The 23,715-nt window shown below is 41.4% G+C and overlaps 1 protein-coding gene and 1 long non-coding RNA gene across 8 annotated transcripts in view; one reads left to right on the top strand and one right to left on the bottom strand.

Annotated features, from left to right (window-relative positions):
* Window positions 1–9,493, bottom strand: part of LOC116448755 — a 50,488-nt gene extending 40,995 nt beyond the window's left edge. For all 3 annotated transcript variants that reach the window (XR_004242104.1, XR_004242105.1, XR_004242106.1), the window contains exon 1: window positions 9,191–9,493. This is a non-coding gene — a long non-coding RNA (uncharacterized LOC116448755). The remainder of the gene's footprint in view (window positions 1–9,190) is intronic.
* Window positions 9,494–9,684: 191 nt separating this feature from the next.
* PER2 (period circadian regulator 2) overlaps window positions 9,685–23,715 on the top strand; it is a 46,353-nt gene continuing 32,322 nt past the window's right edge. The window contains exons 1-4 of one of the 5 annotated variants that reach the window (XM_032120260.1): window positions 10,014–10,096; window positions 16,497–16,553; window positions 17,430–17,493; window positions 19,473–19,633. The gene's annotated coding sequence lies outside the window, so the exon portion shown is untranslated. Of the gene's footprint in view, window positions 9,788–10,013; window positions 10,097–16,496; window positions 16,554–17,429; window positions 19,634–23,715 lie in introns of those variants that run through there. The other 4 variants (XM_032120261.1, XM_032120262.1, XM_032120259.1 and 1 more) reach the window with 4 other exon arrangements.

Here is a 23,715-nt window from a genome sequence, read left to right as displayed (position 1 = left end):
GACCCAAGGTCCATCTTGGGTGTAGCCTTTTGACTGCCCAGGGTGTACCTCTGAAGGCCCTTCAAATAAATACCTACTTTTATTCTTTTATTTTGTCTAGTCTCTGTTTTAGGTGGTCACCCCAAGCATCATGTCCACCCCTTGGGTCAGCCATTCTGCTGTAACTGGCATTCATTTTAATAGTTTTTCAGAACTCTTCTTCACCTCTTGTACATCAGTTTCTTCAGCCGAGGCTTCAAATTTCTCAAATGTTTTCAAACGTAACAGCATTTTTCTTTGTGGGTTTGTCCTTGTCTCATTCTTCCTCTCTGCTTCATCCCACCTGTTCTCTGTTTCATGGTGCTGAACAAAATATTGTTCTCCCTCCTGTCTACAATAGCTATTACTTCTCAAGTAAGTTCATTTAATTCTTAAATTCCCCACTTTCTCTATGGAAAAAAGTAATCACATGATTAGTGTCTAGCCACAAAAGTTGCACACTTGGACTAAGCCATCAAGGTCTTTGCATTATCCTGATGCTTCCAGGGCTGCTTCCTAAACATTGACATTCTCTGTTTTGGTGTTGCTCAGGCTGACTGATCATGTTGTCTTGTTTATCATTAATAGAGTCTTCCAATTCTTGTTTAAAAACACGTATAAAATATAAATGCACCTTGGTCTTCAAGTACAAGGCTGTGAGTTTCTTATGTGTTTTAGGCCCGTCCTGTGCTCTTGCAAGCATCATAAAATACTGCATCAACATGGAGAAATACCTGTTGATCCCTTCATGGGATCTCTAAAGTCACGAGCCAGTCCGGAGCATGTTGCCTGCAGCTGTACAAAGGCTCCCTGTGTCATGTGCTGCATGGGAATGACCTCACCAGTTGAATGGAGCTACTGAACCAGTTATGGATGCAGTCTGACAGTCACAGAACAAACATGACTCATTTAAGAACATTCCCTACCTTCCTTTTTAATAACTGGTTTCTCCAAAGTCAGTAAACTAGAACTGAAGGGAGAACAAAGAGTTCTTCAGTGAGCTCTGCACAGCGTTCTCACACACCCATTGCTGCGCTGCAGGAGCACATTTGAAACAACAGCCCCACAACAATTTCATCTTCTCTGATGGTGTCCAAGCTCTCACACTGTAATCACCTCTAGCAGCAGATACGGACATGCCAACACTAACAATACTAATACCATTACTAAGGAATGAACGGTTCTATGTCCTGGATTTAAAACCAAAAAGCTTTAAAAATACTAAATATTGGTGTGCTGCAGAGACCATCAACCATGATTATCATAATGATGGTGTTGAAACGAGAACAGGGTTCTGAAAATAGGGAGATTTGTGTCTAGTTTGATGAGCAAAGCTTGGTTGTGTAAGTTCACACACAAGAGTGTTCAACTTTGACACTCAAGTTTTCTTAACAATGGGCTAAGAAATTAATTCCTGGTATGTTTTTGCTTTTCCACCTTGCACTATATCAATTATCACTTTGATAAAACTTTTTGACAAAGTAGACAATAGAAATTACAATATATCAGGGTAAACTTTGAAAATTAGAGCTTTATTTGTAAAGTATTTTTGGTATTATAAAAACTTAACTCCACCAATGCCATTGACAACAAAGAAAGAATCTTGACTATATAAGGGGAACTGAGGCTTTGTTTCAGATGAAGCTATTAAAGTATGCAAATAGTAACGTACTTTTTGAACATGTAATACACAAGTCCTCATACTAGGTCTTCTCCTATTGTTTCACTTTGATTGTAGTGGACCCATACTACCTGACTGCTGCAGCATCCCAAGTTGGAAACAATGAAATGCATTCACTTCAGTAGCAGCGGCTGTTCTTGGACGGGCTCAGTGCAATTGTCAAGTATATTTTGTTAATGGTCTCCCTATACAAGTCATTGTACTGTAATCCAACAAATGGCTGGGAAAAACATCGTTCAAATAGTGCTGGCTTCTGTAACTGACATTTGACATTAACTCAGTGTGAATTGCAAGATTCTCCATCTCAAGATTTTGAGGTGTGGTGTAACGGCCTCATGATGTGGGAAGTGCCATGTCTCTGGTCTTGGGCACTGATTTGTATTTCTGAGGGACCCGAGTCCAAGTTCTAATGATCAAGTTTGTAGTGAGGTAATAGCTTATAGATAGGGACATAATGTACTTTAATTGCATTTTAGAACTTGAGGAAATGTTTTCTCAGTAGTAAGTCAGTGTATGACAAGAAAAGTTGATTCATTGGTTACTAGGTTCCAGTGAAATCTAAAATCTTTTCTGATTTGCTTTCTGAAGTGCCTTGAAGAGTAGCACAACATCCTCTCTTACTAGGCCAAAATGCAGCTGAAGTAGATTAGCCCAGTCTTTAAATAGGAGCTGTTAAGTTTAGTCAAAACACCCGCTGCTTTTAACCCTCTTCTTAACGAGAGTTAGGTAACTCTTGATAGGGAATCTCAGATAGGACCATAGGAAAACTAAAACACAGTAAAGGTGTAAAGTCTTTCTGCAGAGGAAAACTCTCCTCTTTCTAGTAGTCCCATGAGTGGGGGAACACACAAGGAAACACTTCAGCAAACTGTAAGGCACCGTGAGTTAGGACTGCAGTGGAGCCCAGCCTGCCCAAACTGCTGTGTGCTCCCCAGCTGGAGCAAGGCTCTAGCAGAACAGGCTCAATAATTCAGCACTACTGACTTGGCTCCTTGGGTGGGTTTTCCATCCACTGAGCTCTGTGCCTGTCCAGGGAGTGCCACTACTTTAAAGCTGGCTTGAATGTGCCTTCACAGGCTGTCCCTACAATGCAGGTGTACTCCAAGGCTACCTCAAGTCACTGTCTTCCTTGCACTGTATTCATTTAAAAAAGAACAAGACTGCTATTGCTACATGAGAGGAATCAGTCTCCTAACTAAGCACTGCTTTCTTCAGCATTAAATGAAGGCAGCAAAAGCTACCAGCATTGTTACCAACAACAGCTGGTTAGTAATGCACAGTAGGGGAGCAGGGCTGGGGAAACTAAATGATAATTGTAAATTACCCATATCAATAAAAGGGCTGAAAGGCAGCTGGATATGTTTTTTAGACCCACTAGAAAGAAAAACACCCCAATGCTCACTTAGTTTTCTATCCAGACCCAAAGAAACCATGAGCCCTACAGCATTTTTATAAATGCCTATAGGAGGCATATCTCACAGCTCTGCTTTTTTTGGCAAGGTAAGACCTCTTCCATCTTTCTGTTTTGTTCTAGCTACTCCATTTTTCTCAAATATAGTTCCTTTGCTTTCCTGTAGCACAGCCTTTCCTCTAATGAACAACAATTAGCTAATATTACTTAGGATTACTAATTCCTGCTTTCTTTTTATGTCCTTTAACCACTCTCCTTTAAGAAATGTAAGGGTTTGGTTTGGGTTTTTTTCTACTCACTGGCTTAAACTACTTGTTTATTTATTTTTTTTTTTAATTGTGTAGTTACACAACAGAAGCATTGAGTTTCCAGAGTTCTTCTACTGCTAATGAAGTATGACATGTTACAAGTGGATAGAACATGTCTCATTATGGTAATGAGTACTATATTTAGTGGGTTTCTGTGTAAAAAGGCTCATGTGATTGTTTTGATTTTGTCTGCTTGTTTTGCCTCTCCCCATTCACATAGTAATTTTAAATTTATTGGCTACTGACAGATAGGAAAGAAATCCCAAGGATATTCCAGCCACATAATTTTCAAGAAATGTTATACCTAGGAAACAAGGTAGTTGAGGATTTTCTCCCTAGAGCTGCACTTAGTAAAAGACTGTAGCTAAGCTCACACCAATTAAATACCAGATTATCCACAAAGATAGGAAAGATTTCTGCCCTCTTTGCTTTAGTTACTCTCTTCTTTTGTGCAAATTCCCAAAGCTGTTTATATCAAAGGGATTTATCCAAACACACTTTGTATCAATCCTTCACCCCCTGGTTCTATGTTTCAATGACAGCGTGTAAAGCGAGCTGTCCTTTCTCTTTTAATTTATTAGAATTAAACCAAAAGACTTTCTGACTGCTTATCAGAAACTTCTATTTATTGACACATCTGTAAAACTTTGTTTACTGAAGTCTCTTGAATTGGCTTAGTACAAGGGACTTCTGCCTGAAAGGCTTATTAAAATCCCTACTTTGTTTTCAGTAGTGTGGCCAGGTACGTTAGGCTTCTCTTCCTGAAGCAAACTCAGCCAGTCACTAAACACCCTCTCCAGAAAACAAACCCAAGCTTCCACTGACTTCAGTAGCAGCGATGAGCAGTTCAAAAGCTCAAGTGTGAACTAAAGCCGGAAAATTAATTGACACAGAGGAGTAATGGGAAACTCAATCTGAAAATGAAGTGTTTTTAATTAAGAGACACTCTCCAGAATTATACACAAAGACACTCTTTCCCATTTAAAATTTGGCTCTTCCTTCCTCAACAACTACAAATCACCGGTCTATAATTAGTACTGTTAGTGGAAGGAATGGCTGAGTGTCTGGCTGAAGTCAGGCCTGTGACTGTGATAGGGAGGGCGGTAGATGTGCTGGAACAGATTCTGCCACTTAGCATCCAATTTCTTACAAATGTTTCTGTTATAATCTGTTAATGTTATCATATTTCTTAAAAATGAAAACAAAGTAAGGAAGAAGGGTGCCTCTAGATTCCCAGTAGCTGAGAGCAGCAGCATGACTCCCTTGCACAGTGATTGTCGGTTTACCTATGAACAAGTCCAGCTCCAATCCCATGCCAAGACGTAATCCAACATTTTATGTAATGATTACTTAATAAAAATTGCATAAATGTTCACTGCTGGGGAAGTCAGTACCCAGATCTTGTTTCCCTATCCCTACTCTGTTTTTAAAGGAAGGTGTCTCTCACTCTTAGTAAGAGACCGGTAACACTTCACTCTACAGCAGTGAGTCCAAAACCAGATCATAAATGTGATGGAGGTCAGTAAACTGACTCTGGTCAGCAAATGCAGAGTTTAAATCAATACAAGGAGCATGCATTAGGAACCAGAGGGGAGTCAGGGGTTGGAATACACCGTGTTACAGGCCCAGCACCATGTCACAGGCCTGGATGCTCAGATGTCTGTTGAGGAATTCGGATGTCTCAAGAACACCTGCTAAATATGGGCACATTTAATCCAGAAAGGAGTGCGCTTCCGGTATCAAAAGCTGTGGGAATATTTTCTGCTGTCTCATTACCTTTAAAAGAGCTTTCCAATGCCCTGTCCATGCCATACCTGGACTTGGGAATGTACTTTCTCACCAAGGAAGCAGATTCAGTAGTTTAGAGGCAGGAAACTAACTCAGGGAGCTTTCTGAGAGATTAACAAATTGAACTGGCTCACTGAGGGGACAAGAAAGTAGCAGAGTGAGAAAAGGAATAGTCAAGACCACACAGACATGAGTACTTGATGGCAGTGGTGCCAATCCCTTGATGAAAGTGAAGTGTTAGATCAGCCCAGAAACCCTGTGAAAGCTGTCTTTGGCATAAATGTGTGGATGGTTTTGAATGGTGAATCCCAACCTGATGTAATCGCTTTCTTTCAGGGCAGAAGAGGATGTATAAATCCAACACAATAGGCAAGAACGAGGATGCACTTTTCTGCTTGGCATCTCTTATTAGCTCTCTTATGCTAACCTAATGACATGCCAATTTCATATTAAGTGCCTAACTCTGTAATTTGATGTTCCTCTTGGTCTTGGATCCTCGCTCCAACTCAAAATATGTTCTTTGATCCTGTTTTCGTTTGGCTTTTGTGCTCCCACGGCTGTGATGTAATCCAATCGAAAACTTCTTTCATGGGATATTTTCAGTCAAATTGGTTTCCTAACCTGACTAACAGTACAGTTGCATAATCACTGATTTTTAACTTAGTGGAGGTGGTAGGACTGTTCCTTTTGGTGGATGTGTAAGGTCTTTGATCACCTTAGGTAGACTGTGAAATCACAAACTATCACTCTCTGAGTTATGCAGAAAGATTTAAACCCTTTTCAGCACTGTGAATTCAATTTCAAGCTCTCTTCAGTCAGCCTTCTGTGAGGCTGACTGCAGTAAATGAGTTGCTAATACACACTAAACAACAAGATCTCAGACCTGGAGTGCTCTGAGCTGTTTGCTTCTAAAATCATGCTATGGGCTTGAGGATAAGCACATGTAGGTACAGTGGTGAGATACATCCCTTCCATTTGTATTCTTCTAAAAGAACAATTCAGGGCTCCTTCATGTGTCACTTTTCAAGATATCTGGAATATAAAATTACACTGCATTTGCCAACAGAAACTGAATTTAACAAGAATACTTAGAAAACAGTAAGAATAGGGACAGAATGAAAAACTACATTTTCCAGAAGTTGTTAGAGAAGGTTTTCTGTCTGGCGATAAGCAGACACTTCTGCAAAGGACTTTTGAACTGCAACACATTTCAGGAACTTGTTGCTTGAGTTAAGTTCTTTATCGTGTTTTTTACATTCCTTAACATTTTAATCAAAGCATTTTCAAAACTGTATGATATTGCTGTCTATTTGTTAGTGTTTGTTCCTACAGTCTACAATGCTTTTAGAAAAACCTGTTCATATATTTACTGGTAATGAGGAAAGTGGGTTTTTTCCTTTCCTTTGTCTGTACAGAGAGTAAGAGTGACGACTTTTGCTCATTAGCAAAAAAAGCCTTTCCGGATCTTTGCAAGAATCAATGACTGTCAGCGTCACTGTAAATGGTGAGTAATTAGACCTAGGAAATGAAGAATTAGATGTGGGCTCCAGCTGTAAAGTATTGATTTTTGTTTTTCTTTTTAATAATATACAGTTCCGCCAGTGCTGTGGAATAACTTGCAAGAGGCAACTTCTACAAGTGGATAGGGAAGCACAGTTATTCACAAAGAGAAGCCTTATTTCCTTAGCAAATCCAAGCAAGAAATACTCAGGTAGTTTTTCAGATGGTCTCAAATTATTATTTTTCCATACTGAAAGACTTGATTTTTCCCCCTCAAAACGGTAGATACTATCAATACGTTGCTGCTTATGAGAATTGACTGAAATGCTTCAGTTAAGCAAAAATTCTACTTTTTAAAGTATGCTGCGAAAAGGTTCGGCATTTACATGTGTGGCTAAAAATCTACTAATATAAGTCTGAGAAGCAGAGGGATTCCATAAAAAAAACCCCACAAAGAGCAGCATTTTCCTGGCGAGACCGCACGAGGGAGCCGGGCAGCGTTTAAAGCAGTGCCCCACCTCGCCAGGGCAGAGCCGCCTTGGAGGAGTGCCAGTGCGGGACCTGGTGTGTCACACCGTGAGGCACACATAGAAAGGGCTTGCTTAATATATGAATGATTTGTTCTCGCCATGCTCCAAGAGTTACAACTGAACACACACACAGAGAATAAACAAAGCTGGGAAAAAACCCACAACCATTTTAATGCTTTTCTTACAATGTTTGTGTTCTTTAGAACTGTTTGTGTGTGCATATACATATTTTACTCCTGCTGCTACAAAAACTCTTATGCTATAACTACTTATCAGACAGAGTGACCTTAAAGCCAAACATGTAGGACCCGTAAAATTTTGCAACAACTTTATTTTGCTTTGTTCCTTAACAGATGAGCCAATGAGTCAAAAGCAAAATTCACTGCTTTAGAAGCCACGTGCCTGTGTTCTTGTTATTTCAAATTGGAGGTGTCTGGATTAATTTGTATCTACACACATGATTTCTCTTGAGCCAATTTTCTGGAAGCTGCAGAATTTGGACTGAACTTGCTCAGGGTACATAATCACGTTTTGAGTAACACTGCTTAGCCTGGTTTTTGGTACATTAAATATAAAGCTGTAACTGCTAAAAGGTGGTACGAATACAACTTAAAAATTATTCCCATAAGCTTGACTGAAACAACTGATTAGTAATCCTTTAAAATAAGCAGACCTCAAGTAACGCCTCTGGTAGTTACTAGGGTGGAAAAGGTATTGGTTATTTGTGGTGGTGGTAGTGGCTGCTCTCTTCCTGCCAGGACTGGCATGCTCTGCTGCAGTGGGGAATGTGTGTCCTGGAAACTCATTCAGCTCTAACACAGTGCAATAGTTTGCCATCCTTCTCATGCCTGCACTCTGACGGGGTGGGGGGAGAGTGTGGACCTCAAGGTTTTGCTTTGAAGTGCCTTAGTTTGAGTCTGTGGTAAGAGACCACAGCCCTTAGCGCACAGCCAGGGATGGATATTTTTGGCACGTAACATGAAAAACAACATCCCATGGAAACCAAGAATATTATTCTACATCCCTTTAACCCTAAAGCAGAGAACTTACAAAAAGATGATGAAACTCTGGATGTGAAAGCCTAACAACGAGTTGACCAAACTACACAAAGACTACCTAATTAGGATTAATCTTAGAATTAGACTCCTCAGAGGAGCGCAAACTAAGAATGGTATCCTGGTAAGCTGACTTGTGCATTGCAACAAATCCAGTTGCAGAATCTGGTCCTAATGCTTCCGCTGCCCACCCCCTTCCCTCTCCAGCAGTTAAATACTCCACAGTCCTTCACTCACAGGCTGTGTCTGTAACAGTCAGAGCATAAATATCTGTGTACCTAATGGACTTATCCTTAACACCACAGTGAGGGAGGGAAGCGGCATTAACCTCATTTTGCAGATAAACAGTGGCAGCCCTGATGGCTCTGTCCTGTGTTATATCCTATGGAGCAACTGCATGTATGCAGTGAGTGTAAAATGCTGTTAGGCCTGAATGTGGCATTGGCACCAGAAAGTGCTTTCGCACGTTCTCAGTTCCTTCTTTGCAAAGCCATATACCATAGTGCAGATAGAGAAAGCTCAGAATATGGATAAAGTAACATTAAATTCTCAGCTACTGATTGCTCTGCTTAGCCTTGGAAGATGTGGAGATTGGACCAGAGCCGAAGTGTTTAGCAATGGGTTATCCTACTGCTGAACAGTAGCAACTCAGAGCTCTGCTTCTCTCACCAGTGTAGGATGGATGGTGCAGGGGCCTGAGTGAAAACCTGTGTGACTGATGTACAAGAATTTATTTAATCCTTTGTTACTCTAAGAGGGAAACGTCACTGGTCTCCGAATGTTTTGCTTGAACAGATGGAGCAAATATTTTTAATAAATATGAAAAACTTCTTTAAACAGTTGGCATGGAAAGCAATCGTATGTTACCGTATCGGGATCTACTGTTCCTGAGAACATACCTTTAAGAGCTCAAAAATTCTTAATCATTGTTGTAGTTATTCAGACTGATGCTGGCCGGCCGGTGCGGGAGAAAGCTCCAGCCTTACGCTCTCATGCGGCTGCACTTTGCTTTGTGACCCGGCGCCTCCTCAACAGTACCCGGGGTCAGTTTCGAAACTTCAGGGCGTGCACCCAGCGCGGGCGGCAGCACCAGGAAACGGGATACGGGCGCTGCTGCCTTATGTAAGCGAACCCAGCGCCGGCAGAGTCACCCCCGAGGGCTGCGGTGCCGCCTCCGCGGGCGCTGTCCGGGAGCGCGGGGCTCTCCCGCCGCCGGGCCGCGCTGAGGGGGCCGCGCCCGGCCCGGCCCGGCACGCGCGCCCGGCCGCCAACGGTCTCCCCTCGCGCGCGCGCGCGAGACACGTCACGCGCGGCTCCCAGCGGGCGGGGGAGGAGCCGCTTCCCCAGGGGCGTCACGTGACCTCTGCCCCCCGCCCCTCCCCCTCCATCCTCCCCGGCCCTGCGGTCTCGTAGCGGTGGTGGCAGCGGGCGGGGGGCGCGCGTGGAGGAGAACGGAGCTGCCGCGGCTTCGCCGGGAGGCAGCGCGGCGGCCGGCGGTGAGTGCGCTCCGTTGGCGGCGGCGCGGGGGAGGGGAGGGGCGGGCCGGCGGTGGGGCAGGCTCGGGAGGCGGCCGCGGCGGTCGGTGGAAACATGGTGCCACACGTGAGGCTTATGTAAAGTGAGCGGCGGCCCGGGCGGCCAATGGGAGCGGCGCGCGCCCCGCCCCCGCCCGCGCGCCCCGCTGGCGTCACGTAGGCGCGGCCAATGGGGGCGCGGGCGGGGCGGGCGCGCGACGGCCGGTCACGTTTCTGCCCGTATGAAGCCCGAGCCGGGACGCGCCGGGCTGGTGGGACGCGTCGTGCGCGGTGAGTCGGGGCCCGCCGGGCACGCTCCCCGCGGCAAGAAGGGGCTGGGGGGCCGGTGGGGAGTGGCGGGAGAGGGTGGCGAGCGGCGGCCGCGGGGGGCACAGGGGCTTTCTCTCTTCCCCCGCCCGCCGGGCTGAGGTTACGTAACCCTCGCGGCGGGGCTCTCCCGTTGCCAGGACGATGGGCGCGCCGGTCGCTCTTGTGCCGCGGGGTCCGTCCGGCTGCCGCCCCCGGCCCGCTGGGGAGGGGGCGCATGGGGCTCCCTCTGAACGGCGGCTGTGACACGCCCCCCCCACCCCCCCGCTCCCCGTGAAACCGCAGCGAGGGAAGCGGCGGCCGGCTGTGAGTCGCTCCCCGGGGCGGGGTGTGGGATGAGTGTGGCATGGCCCCCGCCCGCCTTGGACCAGGAGAGCGTCCGAGAGTGGGGGGTACAGACACACACCCGCACCCAACGGGGGCTGGGACGGCAGCTGGGCTCTCCGAGGGGCGGCCGCGTGGGGACGGGCTGGGGCGCAGAGGGGGTGGCGCTGCCCCTGGCCCGGGGCGGAGGAGGAGGCGGCGGGCACCGGTGGCGGCGGGGCCGGACCGGTCCCCCGGCGGGGCTCTGCTCTGGCGTCCCTGCTGGCCGCGGGCTGCGACCACGTCAGTGTGGGGGGCGGACAGGGAGCCGAGGACACCGACGGAGAGCACGCGTGTCCCGGGGCAGTGAGCGGCACCGCGGGCCCCACTCCGCGCCCGCCCCGCGCGGGGAGAGTGCTGGATCCCACCGGCCGGGCGGGATGCTTTACGTGAGGAGCTGTGTGGCAGTGAGTAACAGAATCTCAGCGCTACTGAGATGCGTGAGCTACAGGTAGAGTAGGCAACAGGTGCTGTCCGTTTGGGTTTTTGTATTGCCTGTAATTATAAGGACACTCTGTTCCTTGAGACGGTGTGCTTGTACTGCTGTTCACAATGTATTCACAATAGGTGCATACTATTACATGCATGATTACAAAACACTTTATGTAAGTACAGTTTCATGCAAATAGATGAGCAGCATAGTAATAGTCAGGCTGATGCTTTACATTTGACTTTTCATAATAGGGTAGGATAAGGGACAGCATTTCTCTGTGCACTATAGGAGCTTATAAAGGCCCCCCAGGAGGTCGGTATGAAGTCTCAGGTACTTGGAAACTATAGTGCTTTGCAAGTGTATTCCAGTGAAAAAGTAACTTGGCTGAGACAGTGCATTGAAGGATCTTGAAGAAACAGACTCATTAAGTATGGAAAAGACCTCTGAGATCATTAAGTCCAACTGTTTCGTGCCTAGGTCCAATCTACATCTACCCTCTTGCAATTTCAAACTATTGCCTCTCATCTTGTCACTACATGCCCTGATAAAAAGTCTTTGTCCGTCTTTCTTGTAAGCTTGCATCTTTTCCAAATGTAAGAGTCTGAGATTTATTGTCTTGGACATCTGAGATTGAACAGTTAACACAAGTAAAGGGAAAAAAGTGGAAATTCTGTAATGATTCTAGTGGTAAGAGTAAGTCAAAAGTACAGTAAAAACCTGATTAGTATGGTGAGAAACCCTTCCGAGTTGCCAGTATTGTTTCAGCCACAGTTTGATTGGTGTTAGGGAGAGTGCCCACATTGTTGCACTGTAACATCAAGTTCCTTCTTGCTTATGCTTGTACATGTTTGTGTGCTTTTGTGAGCTTTCTGTTTTGCCTTTGTCTCTGAAACTTGCATTATTTCTGCAAAGTGAGGAAGTTTCACTGGAGAACTGGACTGTGTCCTCGCTCCATGCAAAGCTAGATGTTAGTCTTGTGATGACGACACTGTCCTGAGGCGTGGAGTCCTGATTCTGGACTGTGGAGGTTGCTTACCTCACTAGTAACGCATAGAGGAAAAGAGATGGCCTTTGGCCTAGAGAAGAAAAAAAGTAATACCCTTCAGGTTTTGGTGAGTTTTTGGCCATTTCAAGGTGAAAGGAAAATATTTTAGCTGGGTGTCATAAATGTCAAACACTGTGCTGTGAAAGAACATGGCCTGTCCTGTGAAGAAGTGGTTTGGCTTGATGTAGTTCAGAAGGCAAAGGCATGGAAAACAGGTTTTTGGCCTTTGTGCACATCTTCAGATTTGGCAAGTTTTTGGTTTAATTTATAATTCAAAGACTGCATGGTTTTGCTGGAATTTTTGTTTATTTGTCAGTTGATGGGACTTGTTATAGACTTCCTATATTTATTTTAGCAGACAAATTCTGTCTGTGAAAATCTAAGTGATCTTCATTTTTACAGTTTACGCTTATTCATTTTGGATTTCCACAGAGAGGCATTAAAGAGACAGCATGTTCTTGGCATAATACCTTCTCTACTTTTTCTTCCTCCAGTCATAAGATTGAAGTCTGTAACAGCACAGTTTATTTGATAAACTTACTCGAGCCTCTCCCTGAACAATACATTCTTAAAGTAATAAGCCTTTAGTAAACTGAGATGTTGATGGAGTTTAGTCTCAAAGTATGAGAATAGAGTGAAGTGGCGAAAGTGATTGGCAGTAGAGTTCTGGATGTTTCTTCTACTTCAGACGTTTATTATGACCAGGAAGTATTTGGCTTAGATACAGACTGATAAACAGTTTTCTTTTTCCTGGGTTCTTGCCACACCCTTATTTCTCTAACATCTTTACAGTATAAGAATATGCTTTACAGCAGAAAATCTTTTTTTAACCCCTCAAAGTATAAGGAAATGAGCAAGTTACCATGGGATGAGGTGTATTTCTTGTGGTTTAAAAGCAAGAAGATTACCAGTAGCCAGTAGAACAAGTAAATTATCACTAGTCTAGATCAACTGTAGTGTTTTCTATAGGGTTGCTATGGTTGGCCTGTGTTGAAAGGAACGTCATGTTCTTAGCAAGGCCTTGTGTAATAGTTGGCATGAATGTCCTGTAGACACTGTATTGTACTCCTAACATTACCACATCATAATTATTAGATAATCAGGTGTTTCTGAAAAGGAATTTTTTTCTCTGGTTTTGATTGCATGGCCTAGAATTCCTCTGTGAGGATGGTGGATTATAGAGATTTTTAACTGGATTGTCTTACTGCATTCATACTTTCCACATTCAGTTATATCCCTGTAGTGCAAGTTTGAAACTGCTTAAATATTCTTTATGTTAACTTAGATTGTCAAGCACTGAACAGCAAAGGAGTCAATACCTGTATTATTCTTTGTGATACTATTGTGTTACTCAAAAGGGCTCTTACTTGTTCTTTTGGTTATGGATGAGGTTGGATGCAGAAAATGTTGGTCTTGAAAGAAATGCAGCTGCTGTTTTGTGTCCTGTGTAAAAAGTGTCCGTCTGCTTTCCTGCTCGAACTGCTGCCTTAAACTTAACCACTGCTGTCGGGGTCAGACTGGTAACACTGTTGCTTAGCGAAGAACAGCTCTGCCTTCTGACACTTAGAGCTTTGTTTGAGAGGGGATGAGGGTGTTTCTTTTTAGTTTTAGGCAACGTCCTTCTTTCTGTGAAGTATGTTTAAAGGACATGGGAAATGAGAAGGTAGCAGTCAAAACCACACTTCAGAGGGTGATGGTTTTGCTACCTGTTGCTGGGATTTCTTGTGGCCCTGGGCTGCTTTTGTGAAACAGCATGGCAGGGAAGACCAGAATGAAGAAGGGTCAGATGATTTGAGTATGTCTGCAAAGCGTGTGGAGAGCTTTGAAGTGACTCTTTGAGCAGTTCTGTTCATGCTGCCAGGGAGCCAGCAGCCATGTGTAGTAGGCAGGCACCCGAACACATGGGACTCCACATGCCTGGGTGTCCATGCTGTGATCTGATGCTCTGCAAAGTGGCTTAGTACATCACCAGGCACGATTGTGCAGCCTGCTTGTACTCTGCCTGCCAGCAGTGCTGGGACATGGGCAGGCCAGGCTTCTGTGCCGCTGGTTTGTATTTCTAGGGTTACATTGAAGTGTAGATGGGGTCTTTGTCTGAATGCCTGCACTGGACTTGCACCAGTACAGAATCCTCTTACTTGGTCCTCTGTCCCTCTTGAGGAGTTGCTAAGGGACAGCAGCAATATACTGAGTTTCATGCAAGTTGCACAGGAAGTGGTTCTGAAGTGCATGTTTTTCCTGCTTATCCACCTATATAAGGGATGTTATGAGAATTTGTGTGTGTGAAAGGTTTTGTAAAGTCAAGAAGTTTTTGTACAGATGTTCTCAGCTACTGGTGAACTGCTGCTGAAGTAGTGTGTGGTAGTCCTAGAGGAGCCTTATGATTTCTCTGATGTTTTTTGGTAGTCTGATTTAGACAACTTTGCTTGTAGAACACAATCAGAAGCATAATGTACCTTCTTCAATATATATAATAATGGAATATGGTTTTCATTTTTCCTTCATTTTCTGCCAATAGGAAGGAAAATTTTATTGAGGATGCTGAAGGGGTAGTGACTCAACATGCTGTTTACACGAGTGGACTGAAATACACAGAAAACATTTCTTGGGGCAAGAGGATGAGGGGATTCTGGTGTGAGCAGGCTGCGGAAGTTCAGGGCAAGCAGTACCAGTGTTGATCCTGACAGGATGTGATGCTGGGAAAGAAACCTCATCTGTATGCTAAAATGTCTGGGAAAGACTTTAGTTTGCGTCCACCTGTTTTTGAGGTACCACAGTAATTCTTAATGCTTGATTTTTCTTATAGGTGGAATAGTTAGAGGTGGGCTGAGATTTCCTTGTATAGATGGCTTTTTTTAAGTAGAACTGACTTTGAAAAAGTAGAACCAAAGCTACACTGCCTTTCTAACATTCTGTCCTGAAACAGAGGCACTTCACTGTTAAATAACACCTGCAATTTATTGTAATTGAAGCTTAGGGAGACAAGATGAAGTGGTGAGGATGTCCAGTACTTTTCTTTTTTCTTGATTTCATTTCCTATCCTCCTTATTCCTTGCAGCTTTTGTATTTTAGTACAGTTTTTGTGCTTGACCTTATTACATGTACTTTTATGTTTCTGCTTAGTTTCTTTAATTGTACAAATATCTTCAGTATATAAAGCACTTACTTGATTTCAATTACATCTCTGCCATGGGTTCTTCCATGACTTGAGCTCTTATTTCAGTAATACATCCAACTCCTAGGACAAGTACATCGTGTTTGTTAGGTTGCTGCGCTTTTTGGAGTGTATTATTGATGCGATGGGAACAAGAATTTATTTGGCACTGTATTCTCCAGAAAGGGACTTTCATTCTGACTGAAATTTTGAACAGCAAATTGTATGTGAACAACAGGAATGTCTAAAGAGTAGCATTAACCTGGAGCTACTGTAAATGTAATACCCCATGGTGAAAGTGTGTCCTTTTTCTTAAAGGAGAGGAGTAGTAGACACACAAATATACTGCTTAATGGGGGTGTGTCTTGGGGTGACCTTATGATGTGTATCCCACAGGATGTTAACAAATACTAAAGCTGATATATGGTATTGAGATACTTGTAAATCCAGTTTCACCTATAAGAAAGGTGAAATATATGACTGCATGGTGGGACATGATAATTTTTCCCTCCCTTCTGTGACAACACTTGGCAACCTCAAATGTATAATTTTTGTCCTTTTTTTCAAAAAGGGTGAGAGTTGACATGCAAATATTAGAGTTCTGGCTATGGATGTTGTGCTTAATTGTCTCTCCAGTTCCACTCAGGAAGAGAAGAGCATTTTCTCGTTACAAAGAAAATAAGGTGTTTTTTTTAAATTCACACTTGCATACAAGTAATTTTTATTTACCTTTAAGAAGGCACTTTTTCAAAGACTGGAAGCTGGAAGGAAGGATGTCTAGAAATTAGCATGGGGCATGTGAAGGAGATGGTGTTTAGTGTCTTTACAAGATGTCTCAGCACAGGCTGCTTTTTTTTTATTGCAAATACACAACCTCTTGGCAATTAAATTTGGCTGTGGGCCAAGTCTCTTGTTCAAGGTGAAAGAATGAATTTGAGAGGTGGTTTCTGTTAGCTCTTCGGGATGATCAGTTCAGATCCACTACGGAGTCTTGAGCACAGGTGGTGGGTTTAATAGCACGAGGCATAATTACCTGAAAGGGTAAAATAAACTTTATTTCTGGTCTGGCAGAAATGAGAATTTGGAGGGGTTTCTTGTGTTTATAAAAGGAAGATAATTCAGTGGATAGTTATTCTGTGCATTGCTCAAGGAACCAATGTAGAAGTTAGATTACAATAATAAATACTTTTATCAGTAAAATTTCTTGCATTTCCTCTCATCTTGTATTGTAGTCTTTATAATTGTTCTTCATCTGTGGAAGACATATTTTGCATGGTTGGACTTGTATTGCATTATGAAATGGACTTGATTTATCTTTTGCAATAATTTTTTTCTTGCTTATAAAACTTGATTTTTTTTTTTTTAATAGGAATATGTTGTTGACACTTGGAGATTTGGAAAGATCATGATTAGTACATTCATTAAGGTGAGTGTTTTATGCTGTACCTGAGAAAGTGATTTGTAATATCAGTTCTTTCTTAATGAGTCTGAACTTGGGAGGGTGGGAGGTGTCTCTGTGACTTTGTTATTGCTCTTTTGTGTACTTCCTTTGAGATGTAGTGTCAGAATGCCCAAAAATAGAGATCTTCAGGGCTCTACATTTCTGAAGACCTGTTGCACAGATCATGAAGTACATGGAAATGCTGTGGCTTCTCTAAACCTTTATGGAACTGAAATTTAGTGTAATGTCAGTATCAAGTGCTGCGTCTGCATTGTGAGCTGTGCAGATGTTCATTAATAGCTTCCATTTTTTGGATTGCTCTTGCAGGTGTTAAGGAACTTTCAATCATGAGGAAAATTTTGGGGTCCAGAAAACCAAGTACTTACTGTTACTTAGATAATCAGGATGGTAGCTCAGGAAGAAAAGGGAAAATATTGTGCTCCTAAACTTGAATTTAAAAAAGCAGGTCATAGCTTCCAACAGTATTATTTGGTCAGTTGTGCTCTGCTTTGAAAATGAAGAAAAGTTGATGGTTATTGGAGCAAAAAAAGGAAGCATAATTAAAAGAGAATGGTGGAGGAATGTAATCTGTGATGCAATGAAAATTTATAATGTGCTTTCATTAAATGTGATCTGATGATGCGACAGTATTGGCCCTAGACAGGAAAGATAGCTGATCTGGATAGTACTGTAATATTGCAATACCCATGGAATTGTAACTGAGATTTTGAGGATTAACACTACAATGTCTGTTTAGTCTAAATGATTGAGAAAAAAACCCAAACAAACCTGGTTTTCTATGGCTGGAAAATGTGATCTGAATAGGTTCTAAAAGCTGGCATTCTCTTTTCAATGCTGCAGGTGTGACTTCAGTTCTCTGCAGAAAGTGAACCTGGTTCAACTTGGTTTGCATCCTGTATCACAGGTGTGTTCCCTACAGCAAGTTTTTCACTCTTTTATAATATTTGAAGTCTTCTGTGCTTAGAATAGATATATATCAGTATGGGAGGAAATGAGGAAATGTCACAAGTTCTGTCTTCTTTGTAAACTGAAAAAATTAGACTTTCTTCTGTGGAAAAGACCTTATTGGAGATGCCAGCTGTAGATGAACTCTTTTAGTGCTTTGGGTCTTGGGCATATTGAATCACCTGTACATTTCCTCTGAAAAATAATCGAAAACAAGTAGAATTTGCTGCCCCTAATTCTGTTCAGATTGTTTAAATACAAGTCATTCAAACCAGGCATTTTGTTTCAGATAAAAATCCTTTTGGTGTAATTTGTCTTACTTTCCCTTAAATTGTAGAACAGCTTATCATGAGAATTTTTAGTAGTTTACAAGGATTATACTTAATGTTTTAATGTCTTCCTAAATGTGTTAAATATATGAAACCAATATGATACACAATTAAAATGGTACATGCTGCTACTGTGAATATATCTTCAAATATATACTAGACTTTTTTAAACCTCTTTTACTTTTTTTAATTGAAAATTTTACAGGGAGTTGAGTTAGTGTAAAGGAATTGCAAGAGCTGTCTTTAAACAAGGATTTAACTGGTGCTGAAAGACATTCCACATTTTCAACGTCCAGGCTAAAAACTGTGAAATCTGCAAGTAGTTCTGGATACAGCAATTTCTAATGCTTCTTGTGGTCAGAGATAAAGCCTATAATTTAAATCCTGAATTATCAATTTATGATAAAAACAGAAACAAAACATTTAAAGAGCCAACACAAACAGATTTATATCATAATACGAATATTTTAGAACTTGTATTGGCTTCACAATGTTATGCAGGATGGAATGTTGTGAATAAATTCTTCCTTTAGTCTGGCCAACACAAATGTACTTTTAACAGTTGGTAGACGTGCAGCATGTTAAATTAAGGCATGTTAGCATGGGCTGTCTTCCAGAGTGGTTAGCTTGGGATTTGAACACTGTTCCAAACATTTCTTCTGCATATTCAGATGAAGCATTTAAAATGATGTAATTGTCTGCCACACAAATGTTGGTCTTCTGAACTTCTGATTTCTATTCTACCATTTCTTTGTGCTACATGGCAGTGGCATGCACCAACAGACTTAGTTTCCTAGACTTGCTAGAAGAACTTTCAGGTTTTTTTTAATTTTCATCAAAATTCCCAGTGGCTCTCTTGAGAAACTGTTTTTATTAGGAAGAATAATAGTGTTAATGGACTTCATTAGTACAGACTTCTGACCATAAAAAAAACCACCTTTTTTTACTGTGAGAGTGAGTGAGCACTGGAACAGATTGACCAGAGAGACTATGGAATATCCATTTTTGGAGATACCCAAAAGTCATCTGTTGGTGGTCCTGAGCAGCCTGCTCTAGGTGACTCTGCCTGAACAGAGAGTTGGACAAGGTACCTCCAGAAGTCTCTTTTGATCTCAACCATTATATGAATTGAAATTTTGTAACTGAAATTTTGTAAAGGTAAAATCTTTAATGCTCTTACCAATCCTATAAGTGATATAGGGTCATAAAATGATATTGTAACCAAACTTGATAAGCACTTGGAGCTCCTGCTGACCACATCAGGCATTTGGCTCTGTGCCCTACTGGGGAGGCCAGCCCTGTGTTCTCAGTGGCTGTGTCAGCCCATGCAGACTGTACATAGTATGATACCACTCTGATTGTGAATCCGAAGGGTTATTTTATCTAGTCCAGAGGATGCTATTACTTTTAAACTCTTTAAGATCTTGTTTCAGAGCAAAAGTGTTTAAAATGCAAATTTGTGTCTTGTTTCTCTGCTGTATGACAGTTTCATGTTTAACCAACATTTATCTGCATAGGCGTGACATAGCTGTGAGCAACTCTCTGGTATCTGTTTGAAGAGGACACTGTTGGGGGGCCCAGGTATTTCTTTTATATTTTATAGTTATAGAGGTGTCCGGACTCTGTAATGGTCAAAGATTTCCAGTAGAAGAGGATGAGACAAGAATTAAATGCATGTGGGAGACTCTGGACCTAGGCACCTCATGCTTTTGATGCTAGCTGGGAGGGAGCTTGATAAACACTTTTGCCACCTTTTCGTAGAAAAAACAGGTAAGAAACACACATAATTATTATGATTCATGCTAGTAGAAAGATGATTCCCCTCCTGCCCCTCTAGAGCTTATGCAGAAAATATATTGTTCTGTGTTTGTGTTATCTTTAAACTGGAGTTTAAAGTCATATATATGTATTAATTCTGAACAATATTTTGGGTATAAAGTGGGAGTTACCTTAGTTGAAGCTAAAACATTTTTAGCCTAAAACCATACTTATTCTTAAATTCAGGTTTGAGTTTCCTCAGTGAGGAAACAATCTAGTTGGAAGCATCGTCACTGTGGGCCCTGATCTGATGCCAGCTTCCTCCTGTATAGGTGCTGCTGTGAATTCAGGGTGGCACTTGGACAGCTCTGGAACAGGGCTGTGTCTTGATCAGTTCCCTTTGTAAAGTGGCAGCTGAAAGCAGTGGTTAATGAGGATGACCTGTATAAAGCTATTAGTAACTCTTATCTAAATAACAGTCTTGTGTTCAGGGTTTTCTCGAACTGAAGGTTGAATCTGTATCAAAAAGTTGTGAAATTCAGATTTTATGGGAGCATTTGTGGTATACTAATAATTTTATTGACATAAGTAGGAAACTGAATTGCATCTCATTGCTTGTTTAGTAAAAGAGCAAAACTTGTTCATGATTACTTGAAGTGAGATAAGTAATCTAGTAGAAAAGTTCCTTTTCTTTTTTTAGTAAAAATATCTTGGAAGAAATTATTGAGCATCTTTGTTATTGTTTCTTATAGTCTGAGAATATTGCCATCTTTTTCTTTCCCCTCTTCCTAGAAAATGTCCTAGTGAAGGTAGTCTGTTAATTGTTCGTGCTAGGGAAACATGAAGCTCTCAATGTTGGTGAAGTTGCACAGTTGAACAAGTCACTTTTTGGATTATTGTTTGTTTTCCAACATTTTCTTGTAACATTTTTCGACTACCAAGCATTTAATTATTGTCTAATTGCACAGGGAGAATGCATTCATTGTAGATATTAATTTTCAGTTATCTCTGAAATTGCATGATATGATAAACCCTTGCTAGTTATTTGTCATCTAAATAAGAAAACTTTTGTAATTTTGCAAAACGAAAATCCAGAAGACATGTGGGAGCCCTTCTTGCTGACGAGATCTTCAGTAAAATTTAATCTTGACCATTAGGAGCATCTCCCATAGGTGCCAGTACAGTTAATAGTACCGAATATTTACGTATCTGTAGTCAAAAACTATACTGTGGCTCTTGCTTTGTTGGGAATATTGGTAAATTGATAGTAGTTGCAAATTTAGACTCAAATCATTAGATCTTACTCAGTTCTTGAATTGGATGATTTTGACTCTGGATTGTTAGTTTCTCATCCTTTATATGCCAGTACTAAACACAGTTCTTGTGTGAAAAGAAATCTGGAAAAATCAATTCTCTGAATATAACCAGATCTCTGCTGAAACAAGATTTTTGGGTTTAAAGTTATGGTTTCAGAAGAAATCTGCCTCCTTGGTGTTCTACAACCCTTCTTAAGGGTGTTTTTCAAAAGCAGAAGCTCAGTTACTTCTTTCAGCATTTGTCTATACATATTTTAGTGTGGTTTTTTGGTGGTGTTAAAATTCTGGCTGTTTCCTTTGTCTTACTGCAGGATAAAGGAGTAACTCTGGGTAATGAATAACCAGAAGGCATTTGCTGTATATCTAACCTGGCAAGTCAATGCCTATGTTTGTCTTTAGTGCTCAGTGGAATTATGGTGTCTTTCACACACTGCATCAGGATCTTAGCAAGCTCTAGTCTTTGCCAGAATGAACAGAATGGTTTTTTGTGAGCCAGTTCCCTTAAAATCAAGCTTAACTGGTGCCAATTTAATATTTTAAAAGTTTTTATTTATAGAGTCAAAATAGACAATATCTGTTAAAAGTTTAGAAAGATGGACAAAAAAATAAAGAAAAACCTGGCTTCTTGCAAGATCAAACCTAAAAGAGCTCTTTGTGTTTCCATGTTCAGACGCTTCCTGAACTTGGGATGGGATGTAATTGCCTTCCTCAAACTGGTAACAGGAGAGAACCTCAGACAAGGAAAACATGCAAGCTTTTGCCTTCCAGTGTTGTTTGGTTAGTGATTGGGAATTTATTCAAGCATATGAGTGGGATGAATATGTGCAATTTATTATGTTATTTTCCCTGAGATTAGTTTCAAAGATAATTAATCTCTCTGTGATGTCTGACCGTCTGTGCACCTGAAGTGTTTGCACAGTGCTGGTGCCTGCATGCAGATGTTCCACTTAAAGGTCTTTCTCTGCTGAGAGTGAAGTCTAGCCAGCTGCATCACTTCTTATCTAAATTGCAGAGCATGGTGGAGGGTTATTGCCAGTCTGAGCTTTTTTCACAGTTATTCCAATTTCTTCTAAGAAAATGTCTCCAAAGTTAGGGCATATATTAACATTGCATAATAAATTTAAAAAGCACCAAGATTCCCCCAAAGTAGTAAAGTCTTGTTTTAGAAATGCCTCTCTTTCTTTTTCTTCAGAAGCTCTTGCAAGTTTATCATAATATTTTTCTTGTTCCTTCCTCTTTACTCTTCTGTATTCCTTACTCTGGTATGTGCCTTTGGCACTGACGCTTTTGAGATTTTGAAACAGAAGAAATTTTGTGCAGGACTGACTTTCAGTGACGTTAATCTTCCAGTCTTGCCAAAAAAACCCATTCCAGCTCAAGCTGAGCCAGTTCATTTGGAAACATACCTTTAAAGATGACAAGCTTGTGTTTTCTCCATTACTTGAATACTCTTTTTTTTTTTTTTTTTTTTTTTTTTGTGGTGTGATTGTACTTGGGATCCAAATTGTAGTCACTTTAATGTAGTTATTAGGTGTGGGCAAAGCTGCAGAAGCTCTGGCATGTTGTTAGTTAGAACCAGAAGTGACATGACTGAATTGCTTCCTGACACAAATTTCTGCCAGGTATCAAGAGGAAAAAAAAAAAAAAATCATGTAGTGTCTCCTAAGGGTCAGCATCTTTTTCTTTTCTGTTGGTAATTCTCTCAATCTGTACTCACTGCTTAAAATAAAAATGTTTTTTAAAACCCTGAAAGCTTGACTGTCATTGAATCAATCAACTCTTGTTCCAGGAGTTACAAGAAATTCCTCAAAAGTTATTGGATAGCATATAGATTTGTTTATTTATTTACTTAGGGAACAATTGTCTCCCATCTAAGGAAACACTGATGAAGTTTCCTACAAATACTTGGCGGAAGCTAGCCTGGGTGTCAGGGAAAGAAGGGAGGAGATGAGACAATAGATGATATTTGGAGGTGGAGAAAATTAGTCACCAGTGGTTTAATAACTCAGAATTTCAAACTGTAAGACTCTACATGCTAGCAATGGCACATTTTCATTGCCCCTTAAACTTCCAAGGATTGCAGAAAAGACTTTGGGAAAATAAGGAAGGGTTGTGTCAAAGAAACGTTTGTGAACAGCTCTCATAGCTGGAAATTCTACAGCACATGTAATCCTCTCTGGCTTCAGAATTCAGGAGAAGAGGTTTCTCGTGCCTAAAGACTAAAACACAAAATATTTACATCAGAGTAGGAAAGCTGTGGCACAGTCATTGCTCTTCCTATAAATAGCACAGTTTTACTAAAACCACATTACTGTGATATATACTGGGCTAATTATCTTCACAGAACTTAGGGCTATGCTGAAAGTCTGTTTTCTGGTAGTTCAGGTTTATAAACCTATAAATAGTGATTTACATAGTTTTCTTTATAGGATTAAATACAGCAGCCCAAAGTTGTTATTTTTAAATTTTTTTTTTATTTTGTGAGCGCTCTTTCCCCTTATCTCCAAAGAAAACATATAATTTCCTAGCAGATAGTGGTGTTTTGATCAGGGCAGTATTTTTTCTCATGTATCTAAAGCTCTTTCAAAGTAGCATTTTGTCAGGAAAACAGGAAGAAACTCCAACCTTGGGCACAGAATATAGTATGAGAAATTTTAGCTCTTGTCTTAAGTTTGTACACCTCAGACCTCCTTTAAGGTGATGCTGTGAGTGCCTTTTTTCTGAAAGCTTCATTTCAATCATGGTGGGGTTAATTACCTTTACTCACTAATTCTCCAT

Source organism: Corvus moneduloides, chromosome 10 (genome assembly GCF_009650955.1).
Source record: "Corvus moneduloides isolate bCorMon1 chromosome 10, bCorMon1.pri, whole genome shotgun sequence".
Lineage (NCBI taxonomy): Eukaryota > Metazoa > Chordata > Aves > Passeriformes > Corvidae > Corvus > Corvus moneduloides.
The sequence above is the reverse complement of the archived record's forward strand: the minus strand, read 5'-3'. Positions and strand labels throughout refer to the sequence as shown.